Below are 22,052 nucleotides of genomic sequence, written 5' to 3'. Positions count from 1 at the left end.
TTTGAAATTTAAAAAAAAGTCAACTAGCTTTTAGTCATCCACTCACGAAAAAACAAAGCACCAAGGTCGTGATCAAAAAAAAATTTATAAATCTCTTGGTTTTCGGTCACATCATTCAATATTGCAAAAAAAATAGTTCAACGCGTCAAGAACGGAGACAGATTGTCTGAATACTTTTTGTTAAACAGAAATATTAAATTTTCACCTTAAATGTTGCAAAGCTCTTTTTTCCGCGAAATCACACACCGAGCCAAGGCGTCGAAAGGCAACCTTCCGTTAATATCATCCCTCGAAAGTGATGACTCTACGCTTATGCACGAGTTTAATTCATTAGAGGGTCATTACAACCTATTCTTGTATAAGAGTGGTTAGGAAATAATACAATATTTCACAATTTTTTTGCAAAAGCCACCGTGCCCCAATTTTTAAAAGTACTTGTCATCGATCTTGAAAATATTTTTATACCCTTTCAAAACTGTCAAATATGGCATGTGATTAAGTAAATTTTTATGTGATCAAAACTTAATGTTTGACGAATATAGAATGAGAGAAAATTGTATTTACTTGTGAAATTCATGTTACTATATTACTATGATACTATACTAAATATAAATACTACTATAATATTAAAACTTAACGTGTCATGTGATAAAAAACATACTAATTGACAAGTTTATAATAAGAAAAAAAATCAATGCCTTGTTGTGGAATTTATGTAACTATATTTTTTTAAATAGAGTCATAACTACTTGGAAATCAAAAAACTAATTCATACAACGTTAGGACAAGTTTAAAGCATCCGAGTGACATATCTTATATGCTGCTGATCGTCTGTCCCATATGCATTGTATTGGGAATGTCATTTCATTTTCTTTTGATATGGAATAAAACATGTACTTAGGAAAGTATATCGTTATTAAAGAATCGATAAATATGATGCCTCAGTCTTCTTTGTGAACAGGGATTCGATTTTTCTTATAGCGAATTCCTACCTAAAGACACGAGATGAAAGACTTGATTCAAAGTGCAAATTAAGAAAGTGGTATATTTGAATTGTGTCATCATTATTATTTTTTTTATATAGATTTGATAGAACTCTGCATATTTCAAGAGAAACTGCAATTTATCTCATTGATAGCGAAATATTACATGCATATGTGTGACTTTTTTTGTATGAACAAATTGGTATACTTCTTTTACAAACTACATATTTTTTCTTTATGCATATTGCATTGTTGTACAAGATCTTTTAAACTAAAAGGAGTATGGAAATAAGGAAAAGTATTCAAGCAAAATTCAGGTATTCAAAGTCCATTTATACAATAAAAATTGGGAGCAAAACAAACACGGACACCCCAAAAATTAGAGACAGGTTCAGATTCCATGGAGGGTTAAACATCTCTTGTCTACCTCTCACAACCGCTGTGTGCCCCTCGTCATGACTGAGAGAAGGAAAGTAATCCGTACAAATTCCAGTGTGTAAATAATAGCCTAATAATTAGTGTGAACACTTGACCTAATGATAAATTGAGTCAGGCCAATGTGTCAATTATAGAACATGGAGATGGTGAAGAAGATGATGATACATGGATGTCAACAGTCTCGTTCAGGAGACTGTTGATATTCGTTTTTTTTCTTCTTGGTGAATAGTTTGCATCGTTTTAAAACTTGATCGAACGCAGATTATTCGCTTGCTTATCGAATCAACTGAGAGATATAAACACCATTCACGGGTGATAAGAATATATTGCAATATAAGAAGGAGAAATTGGCTATAGAAAAGTTGAAGTCACCACATTTATCATAAAGTTTTGTTTTCATATTTTTTTTTCCAATTTGGATGTATTTCTTTTTTATTTTTATATGCATTTATTTTGCTTTTCCGACACCATAACCTGTTTTGTACATGGACAACCATCAATGAAAATGGAACATGGCAGTTGCATATCGTGAGTAAAGGAGGCAAGCAATAATAATAACACAGTGGTCATATGTATATGGTACTGAAGAACAACAATGCTTTTAGAATAATTACCACGGAAACAAAACGTTCTATTTCAAGATCATTGTATCTGTTTTACCATAAAAAAAACGTTATGTTTCAAATAACCATTTTTAAAAAATGGTGAAAAAAACAAAGCTTTTTATTTTTTTTATATAAACCTGTTTGAATGCACTGGGAGTTTTGTGTCGGAATAACCATTTTTTTTAAAAACAAGGTAAATTCTAAAATGGGAAAGAAATTTAACGTCGGAATTCACAGTGTGTTGGATTATTCAGGTGTCGGATTAGACAGTTTTCACTGTATTTTTTATAAATTTGTTTATTTATTTTCAATCTTTGTTTTTTATTTATTCATTTATTTGGAATTATTTTTTTATTGTTATTATCAACTTCTTTAAGAATAAATATTTATATATTTTAAAAGGTGGATGGAATTTTACAATTTTACATTTTTCCTCTATTTATTTTCAATGTATACAAGAGGTAATGACACATCAAAAATTGGCAATCATATATAAATACTTAAAATAGCTAAACTAAATCAAAGAAATTAGAAGTTATACATGTAGCATTAAGAATAAATACGTCATAAGCAAAACAATGATTTGCATTTTATTTTAAACTTTCAATTAAAGACTTTGCTGTCAATAAGATATCTTGTACATTGACCCCAAAACAGAATCGAGTGATAACATTGTGGAGACATAGATTTAAAGATTAAGCTTTTAAAAACCAAAAATAGGTTCACGTAGAAAGTAATCATTATATACGATATCGAAACTTTGATAAGGTATAAAGATATTAGCAAACAAAGGTCAATAATGTTATGCACTGTATAATTCTACATTGGAAAGATGGTTGTCCTAAAAATAGTTCAATCTTTAGCTTCAACATGTTCAATGAGGGATGAATTTAAGAACTTATTACTATAGATATTGAATCCATATTAAGTTCTATCTTGGGAAATTGCCATGGTATCAGACGCCCCTTTCAGTCATCGACTTTTTACTTCTAAATAAAAAAAATCTTACAACATGATCACTAAATAATAAGCATACTATCCTGGCGTATCTCTCCGATTAGTTTTGAAATTGTATTAATTTGACATAAAGTGTACATAAAGCTTCAGTTTGTTTTAAGTTGTACATTTCTGTTTGGCTCGTTGCATATTGTTCTTTGCAGGAGAATGCATAAACATTTCTTAATCATCTTGATTATATGCATATATGATGTGCCCAATCAAAGGTTAAGTTAACAGAGCCATGCATAAAAGTGATTAATAAAACATATATAATTTTCAATTGTCAGCAACTTCAGGGCTTTTATAACTGGATTCTATAATTATTCATAGTATTTCATCAACCAGCTGGTTTCAACTTTTAATATGTATATTTAGAACAATGACATTTTCTTACTGTAGTCGTGTCTTGAATCTAGTTTGCTACCTTTAAATTAAACACCACGTTCAATAGATGATTTTTTAAAACTTACTGTTTTGGGATCCTTGACACACTGGCATATCCCACTTTAAGATCTTTTCTTAAATTCGAGTCTATAAATGAAATGATATATTGGTTGATGAATATAAACCATAATTAGATATTGATCAACTGCATGTCTTATGTATACTTCTTTATGTAAACAAAGTATTTTCTTCAACTAAGGAGACCTAGTGGGGTTTGTTACAGACACATAACTCTAAGAAAATTAATGTATTTTTTCTTGCATAGATAAAATATAATTAGGAGTAGATAATGAATATTGATATGATATTAAAACAATTTATAAACAAACCCTAAAATATTATTATTTCCCGTCGAAACTTAATATTAAGGAAAGCATTGCTATAATTATAATATTACTTACATCTTAACTTCCTATGGTTTGCCATAAAATATTTTTTAATTGAGTTTTAAACATCACAATGTTCTAAATTTTGACTTTTTATGTTCTATTTTCCACACTTGCGTCAATTTCTGATTTATTATTCTAATTGTGTAATTTCTGTCATGTTAAAAATGGAATAATAAACAGTGAGGATTTGAGGAACACTCCCCTCTGTCCTGCTTAAGCGTTGTCATTTTAAATATCAATGTGATTAAATAGTTCTGTAAACATATTTTCTATAAATCATTTCACCTTTACCTTAGTTACTCAGTTTTCTAAGGATAATTATTCCTTTGCAAGGAGGTCGGAGGGGATATTATGTAAACAGAGAAATTTTCGCCCCTTTCGCCCTCTGGGCTTCTTCCTAGGTGGACGAATTTAAAACAGGGCAAATTCAAAGAATACAGCATAATTTCTCAAACAAAACTATGCAAAATTAGCCGCAGAAGGTACAGAAGGGCGAAAAATACTAGTGCGAAAATAGAAAATGACCCTGTATACAGCAGTAACGCACTTGCTGGATTTTGTGTGTGTGTGTGTGTGTGTGTGTGTGTGTGTGTGTGTGTGTGTGTGTGTGAGGGTGTGTGTGTGTGTGTGTTATTTTGTCCTTGAGCGAAACAGAAGTGAATAAGTTGCATCGGGATCGATGTTGAATGGGGTCTTTATTTAAAGATATGCTCTTTGCAGCGAATTTCCCGGTCTGCAGTGCCCACGTTTTATTTCCATGTGTCTTTCCTTTTAATTACTCAGTCCATATTTGTTTTGAAATAAACAAGGAAAACTTCACAGTAAATTCAAGCATTTTTCTATATACATATATTAATGTATTTTGAGAAATTTTTGAAAAACAAGATAAGAATTAACTTATCATGATTGTAAAAATTAACAACGTTAATTCAAGTTTTATCCCTATAAACAAAATTGATCTAAACATATAACTTTCCGTACCAATAGGGCACGAATCTTGAGTTCACCGAAATAACTTAAAGGGCTTAACCTAGAAAGTTATTCCATTCATTTAATATCTAATAATATTTGAAACATTGCGCCTTCGACAAAACAATGACAGGCAATTCAATACTAAAATACATGTAAGATTATATTGTTGACCAAATTTTTCGTACGTCAATCTATGATTAAGAATAGTGGGATTTTAAGAAGATTAGTGGAAATCAACACATGTAGAACTAAAGACTAAAAACGTGCGAATTACAAATTATTATTCGGAGAATTTAAGACCAAGGTCATGATAGCGAAGTGGTCAGTGCAAAGAGTTGAAAGATCTTGGGGATTGTTTGTCCGCATAAAAATAAGGAGATTAAAATAAACATTATGTATCAAAAACATATTCAATGGGGTTTCCTGAAGAGTGACACAATATAACAATTTCTATAGTAAAATATTTTTGCTAATATGAGACTTCTGTGATACTGTTTATAAATGAACAAGCAAGAAATTAAGCTAATTGTTCGATCTGTTTTTTTTTTAACTGCACTTCATGTTAAAAAAAGATTCTAAATACCGATTTGCAAAACTGACAGAAAATCGATTAAGTTTGAATATCAGTGATTCGAGACCCATTTTTTTATTTTCCTTATGAAGTATCTAGTGCACTCTACAGATATATGCAATCATGAACTATATTTTTGAGTAGTTCGTAGAGATTTGATTAAACCGAGCTGTATGATTTCACAGACCAATATTTATCCATTGAATATTTTCGCCTTTATTTTTTAAGGAAATCGTTGTCGTTTATCAGTTCATGAAAAACGCTAGGTAAATAACCTGTACAGATTTCTTTATCAGAGGCTGTCCCATCAATGAGACGTACTATGACATAAATATCAATAATACGATGTATATATATATAACTAATCTTTCAAATCCTACTTTAAATAATTATTTATACGGAAATAAATATCAACGATAAAATGTATTTCTTTAGTTATTAGTTCGGGAATTATCGTACATGTAGCAGTTATTGCAGAAATAAATTACATACATGTTAACCGCTTATGTTTAAATAGATATTATAATTACATGTAGGATTTCATTTAGTTTTGTTAAACACAAAAATATTTGAAATACATAACTATAAAATTATTTTTTTAAAGAAATTAATTTTTTTTAAGTCTTAAAAGTCATCCGAAGCATCCAGATTATTTAAATTGTGCTATGTTTTGCCCATCGTCCCCTGTCAAGAACCTTATTCATAAAATACTCACATAGCTTGACTTCTGCATGACCACCTGGTCAATTTTACCCCACTTTCCGTACATATTCTTTATAAATGAGGAATTATACAAGGTCATGAACAAACCCATTGAGGAAAAAATTAGCAAACAAACTAGATATATTGCAGGAATTTCAATGTGTACATTTGAATGAGTATATTCCCTTTTAAATGGTATGAAAACAAATATATATTTATAAAATAATAATATTATCATATATGTATAATATATATGTTTATTAAAGTAAGCTTTAAAAACACAAGTTTTTTTCAAAATGTATCAATCTCAAAATTTAAATGAAATGTTTTTCAAGCAGAGTCTAAGACAAGACAAATTAGTATTTTGGGTGAAAAAATCTGGAAAACTTATACAAACTATGTTGTGAAACCGAACAACACTTTTACCGCAGAACATAATATACTGTTGTAATCAATTTGAAACTTTGCAACTGTTAAAACCCATAGACAAAAGTTTTCATTTAAATGTTGACTCTACGTAATCCCAATAAACTAAGACACCACAGAGTCTGCCACTTTTATTTCAAATTTAGTTGTTTTACTGACAATAAGGGCCAACCAAAAACTAAATTGTTTGACAAATGAGATAACCTCAGCATTTTCACAGTCAATATTCCTTACTTATGAAGTAATATTCTACAATCGCCTGCTAATGGTAATGTCTCCCACTTCATTTGATACTTAAAAGCTTGATCTGAGTACGATCAATGTTAAAGCAAGGCAGGTTAATCACAAATAAGTCGATGTTACAGGGATATCAAGAACCTTTTTTGAAATAATTATTTCGTAAATCCAATGGTCGTTATATACGGTAATGACCTTATTAGCAAATATAACACATCTTTTGTTTTACTTGTCTCTTGTTGTTTCTTGCAAGAAATCTTGGTCCATTCATAGGACTCACTGCGGGTGTGACCGGTCATCACGGGGTCATCACGGGATGCTTACTTCTCCTAGGCACCTTATCCCACCTCTGGAATTTCCAGGGGCCATGCTTTTTTGGTGTCTTCAAATATTTGTATTGTTATTTGTTTTTTATAATTGATTACTGTTCAATATCTTCACCTTTTCACAAGATTCAGATAAACTGTATACTAGTATTAATTAATTCTTTAATAACAAAATACAACTTTTTTTCAAGTGATGTTTACTAGTGTAAAGTGCCTTAATAATGAATTTTTTTTTCCATACATGTAAAAATTATTTTAATTTTAATAATGAAAGAAACCATATTTGAATTTTTGTGAAATTATATTACTCGTAGTTTACATTGTATAGTCGAGTATGTTAAACACATGACCCCAAAAGCAGACAAGATATGAGTTTTAAAAAGAAAACGAGACCTCACAATGTTAAAAGATAAATTGATATTAAAATATTTTAAGACTCTTGATGTTTACCAAGGAGTAGATAAATAACGCATAATTTTGTTTAGAGAAAATTGATTAACGTATTTTGGGCTACCTGTTCTAATTTCAGAATATCCTTCTCCCATTGTACTTCTACCACAAATTGCAAAACGCAATATTAATATACGCATGTTCTAAACATTCATTTAAGCATGTATTATGTTGATAGAATAGTTAACAAGAAGGACATTTGGTAGATGCATTTCTAATTGAGTCCATAATCGGGAACTTAAGATCTGGAACTACGGGCTCATCTGATCAACAGACGATGTCAAGTACGATATAGATACCATTAAATGCAAACGGTTGCTTCATTGTTACGCATTTTTTACTCATACCAACTGATATTTTATCCATAACCTCATTCATTTTAACCAATGTCAGCACAATGACCTGCTTTTGTACCACATTACGTCATTTTGTCATAAATATCTACATAGTTTTGGTTCAAAATCTTTATTATTGATTTGAAGAGAGTTTAAATAATGCAATGAGTAAGATCACAAAAAACTAAAATTTTATTTACAAATCCTAGGCAAGCTTAATGAACAGTCTTATCATACATACATGGATTTACAATTAGATATGATGTAAGGAGGCTAGGGGGTAAACAGATTATTTTTTTTATTAACCAACAGATATAGCTTATTTTTTTAGATATGATATCTTGATCTGTCAACTATCGTTTGGCAAAGAAAAATTTCATAAATTTTAGTTTTAAAATTTGATCATTTTATTATATCTTTATATGGATCTCTTCTTCTAAAGGAGATCAAAATAGTCTAAAAAGGCCACGACCACCCAACCTCTAGTCTGGAGGTCCAACAAAACGTAACTTGGAACTCATAAATTTACTTACCTTTTTATTGGTCATTTGCAGAAAAGTTTTGTTAAAGAAAACTTTCTGATAGTACAAACAAGTACTCTAAAGTTGATATTAAAACATGCTCGTGTTTCAGATTGATGGTTTTTGGAGACCAGGTCTTCCAGCAATCTATTGGAATTCCCATGGAAACCAATTGCACCCCGTTATCAAACAGACAAAATATTTTTGTAAAAAAAAATTCTTATGAAGCAGAATTTTCAGTCCAAAATCTCATACTTGAAAAGGGCAAAGAAAACACTTCACACATTTGCTGTGGCCTTGAATTTTTAAAAAGGTACATTCGGATTCACACAAATAACAAAATCAAGAGAAGACCCAGAGATAGAAAATTTTAAGAAAAACGTATTGTTAATTAACAATGGTTATTTCCATTATAATGTCGATACGATATATCCCAGTGAGCTTGAAATAAAAGATACCACACAGTATGACACTACTGTTTAATATCTAGATATTTTTATTTGAGAGAGACGTTATTGTTAATCTAACAACCAAGCTTCTTGACACACAATATGACTTTAACTTTTCAAACGTCAAATTCCCTTACTTATGCAGCAATATACCTTCATCACATTGATTTATATCTTTCAGTAGATTCGATACGATATGCAGGTTCATGCTCTTCGTATGAACAATTTTTTACACTAGGTACGTCATTGACAAGCAATTTGAGGACACAAGAATATCACCAGTCTCGTTTTAATCATCATTTCGTAAGTACTACGGTTGATACAATGATCTTGTCATTAATAAGAATTAACATTAAGGGAATTTCCGCTTCAGACATGATAGGTTGATATGGGGCGCAATGGGTACCAATGGTAATTCCAATAGATTATTGGAAGAACTACATGTAGTCTCCAAAAGTCCACATAGATATTATCAATCAGAAACTCAAGCATGTTTTTGATATCAGCTATGTACAGATTACTTGTGTGTGCAAAGTGTTTCTGGTAAAGGGTTTTGGTCATGCAAGTAACATATAAGAAAACATTTTAATGACACAAAGTATTTCAATAATGTTTAACCCTATCTTTATCTATCTCTTTGATTTACTTTACAATACTTAAAGTGCTGTTCGAACTCAGCCATTTAAGTCGTTGAAAATGAGTTTGATTTAATAGAATGCAAAGTGAATACGTATCAAAAACATAGGTAATCAAAGATTACGAAGCTCACCTTGACAAATCTTATCAGTTTAGGTAATGCAAATCTCACATCATATTTTTTTAACAGTAAGTGTTTATTTTGACAACAATATTCAAGCAAGTTCTGTTTAAATAGGTCTTAAAATTCATTGGGGATTGACCTGTTCCAAAAACTTTAACCTCGTCACTCGTTTGGAAATTGTTGGTCAGATCCAGCATCCGAAGCAAGTTTCGATTATCCATCCTTAGATGCATCATCCATGCAAGTTTGGTCCGGGTAGGGCTTATATTTACTTGGGAATAACCTGGTCACCCATCTGGTAAATGTAGGTCACATCCAGCATCCGAAGCAAGTCTAGTAGTGTCTATTCCTAGATGCATTATCAATGAAAGTTTGGCCAGGGTAGGGCTTATAGTTACTTGGGAATGGACCTGCTCCAAAAACTTTAACCTGGTCACTCATCTGGAAAATGAAGGTCACATCCAGCATCCGAAGCAAGTATGGTAGTGTCCATCCCTGGATGCAGCATGCATGAAATTTTGGTCCGGGTAGGGCTTATAGTTACTTGGGAATGGATCTGCTTCAAAAACTTTAACCTGGTCACACAAAGTATTGAAATGTAGGTAACATCCAGCATGTTTTAAGCTTTAATTTGATTATCTCCATCTCTTTGCATCATCCATGCAAGTTTGGTCTTAGGTAGGGCTTATAGTTACTTGGAAATGTTTAAAACTTTAGTTTGAATAAAATAAAATGCAAAGTTATTACTTCGTCGAGGTCAAAAAGCCCCTAGCGATCTTGTTTAACTGAAATTTAAAGAAGTTTCCAGAAAGAGTTGAAAAAAATCAAATATATTTCAATGTTATTTTGTTCGTTGGCAAGTTTAAATCCAGATGAGTTCAAAGTGCCATGTTTAGAACGCTTATCCAGCAATTAAAGTTTGAATATGCATCGAGTTTTTAGGTCAAGAGACACGTTCATCATCCCGTGCTCAATATTTAATTATGCAACAATATGGGATTTTACTCGACTGACTGCGTTCAGCGACGCAAAACACAAATTTTCTGCGCAGTTTACACAAACCAATCGTCCGTAAATAAGGCAATGGCATATTTATACAGCTCCGGGTCAGCTGTTTCTCCGCAGTTACATATACACATGTATCTCTTCAACGAGAACTAATCCTACGAAAAATCCTACGAAAAATGTAACCCATAAACGGATAAAAAAAAAACTTAATTAACAATTTAAAGATGGTATCACTTGCATTGCAATTTAGTGCATGTATCTATGAAACAAAAACTATCAATATTATATGTAAGAAGTACGGTACATGTGTACCAAATCAAATCATAAGTACAATAAAATGTTATGAACAAATGTAGATCTATATGATGAATGATCAAAAATTCACCCACAAACATCGCAGCAAAAAGGGAGAAAAAATGTCCTACGTCAAAGCATTGTCTTGAATAGAACCGAATTGATAAATGTAATTTGAATGAAAATGACAAAATGTTGCCTATATATGCATGTATACTAGTGGTCCTTTCATGATCCAGAAAGATAATTATATTGATGATATAGTAAAAATTATTCTGAGTCAAATGCTGACTGAGGTTTTTCATACTATTTGTTAGTCCATTATTTATACACTGAAATGACGACGGATGCTCACTCCTCTCCTCCATGGCACCTGATTCCTCATCTGATGTTTTGGAGGTCCATGTTTGCTCAGCTCCTATAATGTATTGTTTTATGGACTTTGATATTGAATACTGTTCCTTATTTCCATATCCTTTATCTGAGCAGTCAAATTTCAAGGGGAGTCAAAGCAAAAGGTATCTTAAAAATAAGATTAAAAAAAATAAGAGATCGTATATGTACTTTTCTTTCAAATTAAAATCAAAATTACTTATATTTAATTAACACAATATAATCGATGTAAAAAGAAAATAAACCTTTTTAAAACTGGTACCGACTGGTAGTGACAATATTAAGATACTAAACATCAAACATTTATTACAACAATGAAATATAGAGGAAGAAATATATAAACTAGACACAGTCATGTGACTTTACTACGGTCTAATGTATACAGGGAAACTTACACGTACACCTTCGGCTTTTGATGACTAAATCTTTCTTGTGTTTATGTAATAAAAGAAAGGGATGTAATATCTTAAGTTCTATTCTGGCATCAATGAAACAAGAATATCGAGAAACTTCAATGTTCATTTACATTGTAATCCCAGGAGTAGCACAATATCAAAATTACATGTAAATGATAAATATTGAAAAATAAGATATTTAATATTTTGGTATCTTTTTATGCAGAAAACGTCTTTCTATTCTATCATTAATCAGCTGGTTTCACTTCAATTTCTTAACATTGCATTTATATCAAACAATCGGGAAATTAGATGCATTTTATAATTATCATTTAAAAGTACACTTTTGGACTTTGCTAAAATAAAATGGAAAATATTTTTTTTTAAGTTGACAGAAACACGGCATGTCAGTACAACAAATTATACAAGCAAAAAACTAAATTTATGTTTTAATACCCCGAAAATTTTTAACGGTCCTTTTTCTTAATCAAAAAAAGGGATTACAAACATAATTTTAAGTATAGTAATGCTTACATGTAAAATGTTTTCAAGAATGTTTGTAGAATCTAAGAATTACTTGTCTTATTCAAAATTATTTCATTTGCCCGGAAAAATTTTATTTTCCCCTTTTATGTATTTATATTGTTTTTTCCTATGCATATTTATCTTGCAACATTAGGTTAATTAAATGTTGATTTTTTTTTTGTCGTAAATTAATTTAAAATATTGTTTTGTGTTTTGGCACATTTATTAAAAAACAATGATAAAAATAAATGTGAAAAAAATAATTTCTATCAGAAGGTTTTAACGTAATTTAAAGCAACGTTTAACTTGAAAAAAGAGAATTGATTAAAGTTGCTCGTGGTTGCATTTGTATTATTCTTTTGAAATTCTGAATTTAATACTTTCAGTAGATTTCTTCAATACGAATGCTATCGAAAAGTTTTTAAAAAATTATAAATAAAATGGATCCGTTTCATAAAATACACATGTATTTAGATTGACAATAAAATTAGTCTTATTTTTCTTAATTAAGATTAAATTATGATAAGTATTTCTCCTGTTCAGTGCTTACTTGTTACTTTTTAAACTTTTAAAAAATACTCATTGTATAAAAAGAGGAAGATAACAAAAAATATTTTAACAGAGCAAATCTGTAAAACTTAGGACATATGCAGACCCCCCCCCCCCCCCGAAATACCAGATATAAGAGTAGGTGCCCATGAGGATTAAGCACCCGTTGTTGACCAATCAAACCCGTCGTAAGATGCGTTGATCAAGTAGACGTAACTTTCTAAAGTCAATATTTATAGAGAAATACAGACCTTACTATGGTATGAAGAAATTCAGGTAAAATACGATCCATGGACAGTTTATATCCGCTGACTAGGTCATTATAACAACCACAGACGCAATACAAAATTTTTCGGAATTAGCCAGCCTATAAGAATTCAGACTTCATCCCTAGCTGTGTAATACTGAAGGTAAAAACTAACTCAAATTTCATTTCTGCAACATTCCATTGTCAGTTCATTTAAGTCATATTTTAGTCTTGATGACCCTTACAAAAATACTACAGTTAGCTATATTAAATCAACGTTTTCACAAAAGTTATGTAAATCAGAGTCTTTTAAATATGAATTTCAGATATATCATATTTTTTCAAGCTTCCCTCAATAAAATATTTGGAGATATAACCATCAGTATTCAAGTTCAGAAGTCCAGTAAACAATACAAAACAGGAGCGGACCTCCAAAACACCAAAAGTAAGACCAGATGTCATAGAGTAACTACAAGAAATTTTCTGATATTAAAATGAACTATTTCTTGTATAATATTAACATATTTCATATAAAATAAATACATCAATGGTAAGAAATATACGAAATAATAAAGCTCTAAATCTTCTTAACAAAAGTTCTCAAGTAAAGTTTCAAAGAAAATAAAAGTATAAAAATATTCACTTCAGTTAAATATAGTAAATTTTTGTTAGGGGAATACCCTTAACCTAATGATTTTATTATGGTAATTTTCAAAAAGTTCCAAATAAAGTGTCATAGTTAATTAAAGTATCAAAGTAGTTAACTATAGTAAATTTTTATTAAGGAAATACTTTTAACCTAATGATTTTATAATACTATTCTGTTTCTGTGCGTAACTTCAGCAAAATTTATCAATATCGTCATGGTAAAATTAGCCAAGAAATTAACAATATATGGATACAACACATGTACATTAAGTAAAGGCATAGAGTGAACAGAAATAATGAGTTTTGACTTAAAAGAGTATGGGCTGTATGTTATTATAGCATTTCTATATGACGTAGTAAATATTCCTTCTTGTAAATTTTTCATATATATATATATATATATATATATATATATATATATATATATATATATATATATATATATATATTGATTCTAATAGTAAATAATTCGATATTCAAAAAATAAATACTGTACAAAAAATAATAAGCAAACCAATTTACTTTTTACGTCATTTTGAAGTCTTTACGATCACATTCTTCATTTATCAATGATTCTTTGGCTTTTTTGTCTGAAACTTCATCAACTGTATTATTCAAGTACTTCAGTGTTTTCTTTATATTTATACTAATGTTCGATCTATTGAGATCATGACACATATTGTAGAAGCTGAGTAGAATAACACTAAAAGATTTTTTTTAGAATATGCCATACAAATGTTGCTATCTTCAAAACTAAATATATTTTTTTCAATATTGCGTCACAAAAATATTGCTATGTGTAAATTGAGAAATTAACTGATTAATACACATAACCTTTTACGTTCACTTAGGTTAACACCTTTAATCTTAGTGTAAACAGGTAAATGCACCAAACATAATCATAATTTAGAGAACAATTTGAAATGAAGTAAAGTATTACCGTAGACATTTATTGCTGCTTTTTGTTAGGAAAGTTTTACTTCATTAATATGCATTTAATGTAATTTATGTGTAGGAGTGTAATTGGATGAATAACTTGGTATTCATGATTATCTGATAAAATATGAATTACAACAAAGAAATTGTATTCGAAGAACATAAATAAGAAAGTATATCTGTTCTAGGATTGGTAAGTTTAAAAATGTAACACACAATAACTGTTATATTTATAAAAGAATCATGAATTTAAAAATAATAAAAGAAAGAATTAATATGAAAAAAGAACATAAAACAACTTTATAAAATGGCCATGCTTTTTCCCCCATGGACTTCCTTAAACATGTACGTCTGATCTTTGATTTGAACTGAAGAGTTTTCCTTGACCTACTTTTCCTTAATTCAGAATTGTTTAGCTATTTCTTTTAATTTTTTTTGTTTGTTTAGCCATTTACTCTTAATTTTTAAATATGTCTTCTGAAAAATAATGGTATTGATTTTATTTTCTTTTTATTTGTCTTTATGAGATCCTTTCTCTATATGAGTTAAAAATGTTAAATTGAACCTCCCAACAACATACATGTACCAGTCTTGTTTTTTTTTTTTTTTTTTATAAATTCACTTTCATATCTTTGTTCTAAAGGGAAGCATTCAATTCTGTTGAAGTATTTTACAATAAAACTATAGAATAAACTTAGAATACAAATAGAAAAACTTCTGATATTTTCAAATAATAGTATATTTCTATAAATACGATATCTTAATAACTAATTGTAACAATGCTTAAGATTTGAAATTTATAATTTCCGGGGTGTTAAAAGTGTCTTGTGAGGCATTCCATTTTCAAATTACTTATACACCCACAAAGTAAATTTCAAATTAAATAACTGACAAAAAACTAAGTCTGAGTTATAAATAGTCCGTCTATATGATCAGTACTTAGGGTTCTGTCATGTTGTAAATTTTGAATTTACTGGGTGTCATGTTGTAAATTTTGTATTTACTGCCACCCGGTAAATTCAAAATTTACAACATGACAGTTCATGGCTGGTGCGATCAATCGACTGGGAATGTTTACTTCTCTAGGCCAACTGATCATTCTGGAGAGGGATTTCAAACAAACAAACAAACCAATCCCACCTCTGATCTCACGGATCCGTGTTTTATGCCCTGTTTACTTATTTGTATTGTTTGTAATTTTTCTGAAATCAACCACTGTCCATAAGCATAACCTTTTTCATCATAGGGTATAAAATTCCTTATTATTATTAAATTTTGTTTATTTCAATTTGCGGTTATTTTTTTTAATGGAATGTTCAATAAAATTCAAACACTAAAGCGAACTGATATTGTTCCTTTAATTATCGGAGACTTTAATTAATATTCCATATATGTAGTGTATTTGAAAGCATAAATCATCGTTTACAAAGGGATAATTCAAACATTGGTTAAGAATTTCTGCCAGGATAGCCAATACATAATTTTGAAAGGAATGTTTTATATAGAAAAAAAAACCATGTACATGTAGTTATATTTTTCTACAATCTGGTTTTATAATATTTATGCGTTAAAATGTATGACGCGCAGCGTACAATTAACCCACATAAATACTGATATCAAATGATATACTAGTATTATAATCATGGGGTACAATAAGTTCACATCAATGCATGCTATATTTATTCACAATACAAATCCATCTGCATTTGTAATGTTCAAAGATTATTATTTCAGGAGTGTCGATAGTTTTTAATGTTTGTATATTTCTAAATAAATCAACACAATTCAATATACTCTCATGTAAACAATGTTGTCAACGCTGAAATTGTTTTCGTTCCGTGTATATTTCATTAAATTACTTACATATTACACGTTGAACGAAAACGTTAGCTCTTGCCATTTATAAAATATATATAAAACGAAAAAAATATTTTAATGTTTCTACATATTTTTATTTTTTTAAACATTTTTTTTTAATAATTTTAATCTGCATCAAATTAATAATGATTTTAATTATCGTATTTTCAATGTTACATAATATATATTAGTATACAAATCATGCCAAAGTAATAAACCAAGAAAGTTTACAAGAATGCTTAAGATACATTAGTGTTTTTCTTATAATTTCCTCGAACGCCTTCAGTAGGTATTTGAGAAAATTGTATAACAAACCCCTTGAATTAGATCCAGAAATGTGTTAGTGCAATTGAGTTACGGCATGCTTATTTTTACCTTACTTCCCCCTAATGTTTTCTGAAGTATATCGTCGCTGTTAGTGCAGGAAAGTCAATGATTATATAAGGATTCAAAAGACTTATTCCAACCCATGTCATTGAAAGCAAGCATCAATTAAGTGATTTTAATGTTTTAATGGTTAAATCATGAACGCAAATAGATCATTTTCACTTACCTTTTTTCTGCATGCAGTATGTTTTATTTCAAGTGCAAACATTCTTAGGTCTTTGCCCTCGAAATGTACCTTTACCAAAGGTTGAGCAATATTTCTATAGAAGATTCGTCGTTTAAACGTTGGTAGAAATTATAAACAAAAAGTGAAATATAATTAAATTTCATTCGCTTCATTGCTTTTTCTCTACATTAATTCTCTTCCTAAAGGCTTCTATAAAAGCAAAAGAAGGGGGAAAAAAATAAAAACGATCGTTTTTTGTAAATGAACAAAAATTGGTGAAGGTTAAAATTTTGACAAAGTGAGTGATAAAAAAAATAAGTAAACATAAGTGTAAAGATTAAATATGTCTCTCCAAATCTATGGTGTCCAAATAGGGTTATCTGGAAAAAAAAACAATAACGCGTAAAAAAAATTAACGCGCTAGCGCTTTGTACATTTTGCGCGTGTTCTCACTTTAAAAAGAAAATGCAAAAGCAAGTAACGACACGTCAGCCTTCGTGGCAATTAACTTTTGCGATCATCACAACGCGCCGCCCCATGATTATACTTAATAGATGAAAAAAAATTCAATAACATTTAGTAAAAACGCGTCTTCGTGAAATGCATTTCACAAAGTTCTTGCTAACGTGCTGCTGCATTATACCCTGGGAAAAATGCAACAAAGCGCTAGTTACATATGCCGACGGGCTGTTTATAATAACATAACGCTAATGCACAATATTCCGTCATACTTACCCAACTTTACACCCCGCTCTCTACAATTTGCTATGTGTTAGAACAATTATGTGTTGTACAAAAGCTGTGCAAAGATGCGTTAATGTGATGATGTATTGTGTGTTTGCTCGATAGCGTTTAGTGAATAACGCACCAGCATGTTCTCTCTAACAAAACCTATCGGGATACGCACCAATCCCACCCCTTGCACAAAATTCCCAAAGGTAAGTCTTTAGGACTGATGAATATTACTTCCTTCTCTCAACTGATTCGCGAAAAAGAGTGAATTTCAAAAGATGTGACCTTAAGGGTATGATGACAAAAAAATTAAAGCAATTGATTTATATATGTGTTTTTGATGAAATTGTATTGACCCACCTGATTTCTAAAGAATTTGAACTCTGTTTTAACAGAGAACAGTTGTCGTTGATGAATCATTTATAGAATTCCTCATAATGTGTTGATAATCATTTGCACGCTAATGACATTACTTTTTTGCCTTTATATGGATGCTATAAGGGATAAATAGATTTCAAAAAGTAATAAATGTCGAAATGCTTAGATATCATATCAGCATGACCGAAAAAGATAATGTTAATTTAAATACAAATATTATGAAAACAATTAATGTCATCTTGTTATTGATGGTAAAGAGAGAAAAAGGATATGTGTGTGTTCTAATAAATCGAACTTTTTTACCTTTGCAAAGAAAATAAATTAACAAAATTCATATTATCTAATATCAAATGTCTGAAATATTCTAAGAATTTTTTTCAAGCATGCTTACCATTTTTAACTTTCGTGTACTAATCGAATAATGCATTCAGTTTAATTAAAACAAATAAAAAAAAATTTCCTTTTAAAAATTACATTTGATTCACTTTGAAAAAATCAAAGAACCTTAATTGGAATAAAACCTGCTTTTCTTAAGCTTGTTTAAAAATGTGTTTTATTCTTAAGAGGCTTTGATAATACACTCTCATTTACGATTACACATAAAAATTAATTTTACTCCTACGTTGAAAAAAAATTTTAGCTATGAAAGATTGAAAATGAAAAGTCTTTATATCAGGATTTAATCATACAGGACCTCCGAAAAGAAAGATTATGGTTAATCCAAAAACTGGTTTTTATCTTCTGCAGTGGGATTCAAACCAATGACAAAAGGGTACGCCCCTTGTTCTGCCACATCAGACCACTGCACCACGCCAGAGACTTGATTAATTCTTTCAATTTAGGTGCTTTATCATAAATTTGAAGAATTCATCGACGAGATCTAATTCTTTGATAAACAGGTAGTTTCCGTATATAAGTGTTATTTATTTAGCAATTTTGCCATATCATCAAAACTATCTTTGCCATATAACAAACTACCTATCCTATCCGTCGTCTGTCATTAATTAAGTCTATTCAGTAGAAAAAATTAAAAAAAATACCAGGCCTATTCAGTTATGCATCAAATATTAAGTTCCTGTACATGTAATACGTGTTGTTGTTGTTGTTGTTGTTGTTTTGTTTTTTTTTTTTTGTTTTTTTTTTTTTTTTTTTTTTACAAAACGTAAGTAGATTATGTGCGTAGATTTTTGCTGAGATCGTCCTTTTTAGCTTTTTAATATAAACAAATAAACATGAATAACATCCTACTAAAATTATGTTGTACTTTTTCCATTTCAAAGCAGAAATTTACTTCATCAGTGTTGGTTCACAATAAAATGACAGTAGCGTCAAAGAACAGCTGTGCCTGTTTATTCCTAAATGTCTTATTAAAAATTGATTAAAAGTTATAATGTTACATCAATTAAATAAAGCAAATTTTGCGAAACAGAAGACCTTTTACAGTCACTCCTTGAGTACTGGCTTAAGCTTCTGTAAAATAAAACAAAATCGTTACAGGAAATGATTTCAATCCCACTATTGGCAAATTCTGAGAGAGAGAGAGAGGGGGGGGGGTTGAAACATTCTGATGCCAGGATATAATTTATGTTTGATAATATACATGTACGTATTTATATAATATTTCTGATTAAGCCTGTTCATCAATACAGTTGTATTATTTTGAAGAATTTGGTTTTAGTTCCTATTTTTACTCGCAGTTCATTTTGTATGGATAAAAAAAATCAAGGTCATTTAAAAAAAAACATTGCATTGTTTGCTTGCATCCTTCCAACCAACTGACAAAAAAAACCCCATCTTATTTTTACATTCCAGGACACGATATTTTTTTCTTTTTATTCTTCTTGTCCCGTAAACAAATGTGTTGAAATTTTCTTGAAAAAAAAAAATTTTCCCACCTATCTAACTGTCCTGAGTTGGGAGAGAGCAAGCAAACATTTTAAAGATGGTCCCAGTCATTTTTACGATAAATTAAAATCAGAATATTTTGATATAATAGTCAACCGTCTCTGAAAAGAAATTGATATTGAATCAAATTTTGTGATGGTGCTGTATAAAGCCAAAATTGTTAAAAATATTATATAAAATACTCCAAAGGTGATATTTAGAGAAATCTAAGACAGTTAGAAGTAGTTTTGTTAATTTTTAAAATTCAAATGCATGACATTCGTAAATACCAGCCTTAAAAAAGCCATGTCAAATCTATTTTATCATTAAAAACCTTAAACGATTTTAATTTTGATAGACATTAATTATTTGATGTGGCTGAGGTATGTAATTGTTTGTTTCAAAATCATTTGGGACATTTTTTTTGGAAACTTTAAACAAAATTAAATAGAAGTATAAGACATCGATGTCTAGTTTGCTGGGTATTCCAGGGACATCAACGATAGTTGGAAGTGTGGGATAATTTATGCATATTATCCCTTGTTTTCAAAAATCTGTGATGCAGTGGCATATCCAACATCCTATATGTAGACAGTGTTTCCTAAAATGAATGTCAGTAATAACATCGAATGTTTTTATCTCCCACAATTAGTCAAACAAATTGTATTTTTGTAGACGTTCAAAGGTACAACTAAATGTATGTTATTATTAAAAACAAATATACCAAGGTTGTCTGACATGTCTATCTGATAATCAAAAGTACATAGACCCGTTTATATGTGATATCTACACTTCAAGGGGAGATGCCCAGAGGTTAAAACACTACGTGATTGTCACTCTGTCTGACCTTATATCAAAGAAAAGTAAATTTTTTTTCTAGGTATCGGATATACAAAAGTATATTTATAAAAAAGTGAAGAAAGAAAATACTTTTATATGAATTTTTATTCTACGACGATCTACATTTGTCAATTCTATGGTCGTTATGTTAGCCAGTATAACTAATCATTGAGTCGATAGTAGTTTGATTGGAATTCCAAGTGGTCCATGCTTATATCTTCTTCACAAACTTGTATTGTTTAAAGTTTTTTTCTTAGCCCTTTTCATTCAAAAGGGGTGAAACATTTTTCTAAAGGAAGTCAGATTGTGTAAAATGCACGTAAAGCTTAAAAGATTTTGTGAATACCGACGTGCTTAAATTTTGTTAATACTCCCGTCTAGTACTTGAAGTTCAAAATTTAGAAACAATCTCTTCACATTCATGTGCGTCTTGTTTCTTGTTCCTAATTCAGGAAGTCACAATGTACAAATTCCTCTGCAGAAATTCGGTCATAGATTTTGTTTATTTTCCATCAGTGTGTTGCATGTGATTTGATTGATTACTTCAATATTCATATGTATTGTATTGTATTATTTTATTGTATAATTATTGATAGTTTCTTTCGTTTTTTGTTTTGTCAATGTTTCTTATTTTTTGTTAATAGAATGTATTTATAACTGACATAAGAAAATATGCCAAGTAAACATTTTTTTTATTTCTTGATTAATTTAATATTAATATATGCCGATTTTTTCAAAGATTAAAAAAACTTATTTATATTTTGTAAATTTTAAAATGTGAAAAATTTAGGTGGATACTTTTCTTATCTTCTCATTTTAATTAATTTGAATTCCTTATTTTTTAAAATTGTATAGCATTTTCTTTTGATGTTGGTCGTTACATGTCTTCATCGTCATTAAAATGGATATATATTCTTATCATTCAAAACAAGTCACATTTTGATTTCATATTTGATTAAATGTCCATTTTTTATCCTAATGTGTAAATATCAGAATTGTTTTAGATCAAAAATATTAAATTGACATATCAAAAGTATTCAATTACAATCAACACAATTCATTACACTTTTCTTAACCTTTATAAATATTTAAAAGTGTAAAAACACCATCCTCATCCTCATAAATCTAACAACCTTGAAAATTGGAAGGCTCAGTTTACGTGGTATGTAACTTGTTATGGAAGACAGATAACTCCTATATACATTA

The sequence above is a fragment of the Saccostrea cucullata genome, unplaced genomic scaffold, assembly GCF_032062105.1.
Source record: "Saccostrea cucullata isolate Sc308-1 unplaced genomic scaffold, CSIRO_AGI_Scuc_v1 ctg56, whole genome shotgun sequence".
Lineage (NCBI taxonomy): Eukaryota > Metazoa > Mollusca > Bivalvia > Ostreida > Ostreidae > Saccostrea > Saccostrea cuccullata.
Note: the sequence above shows the minus strand (reverse complement) of the source record.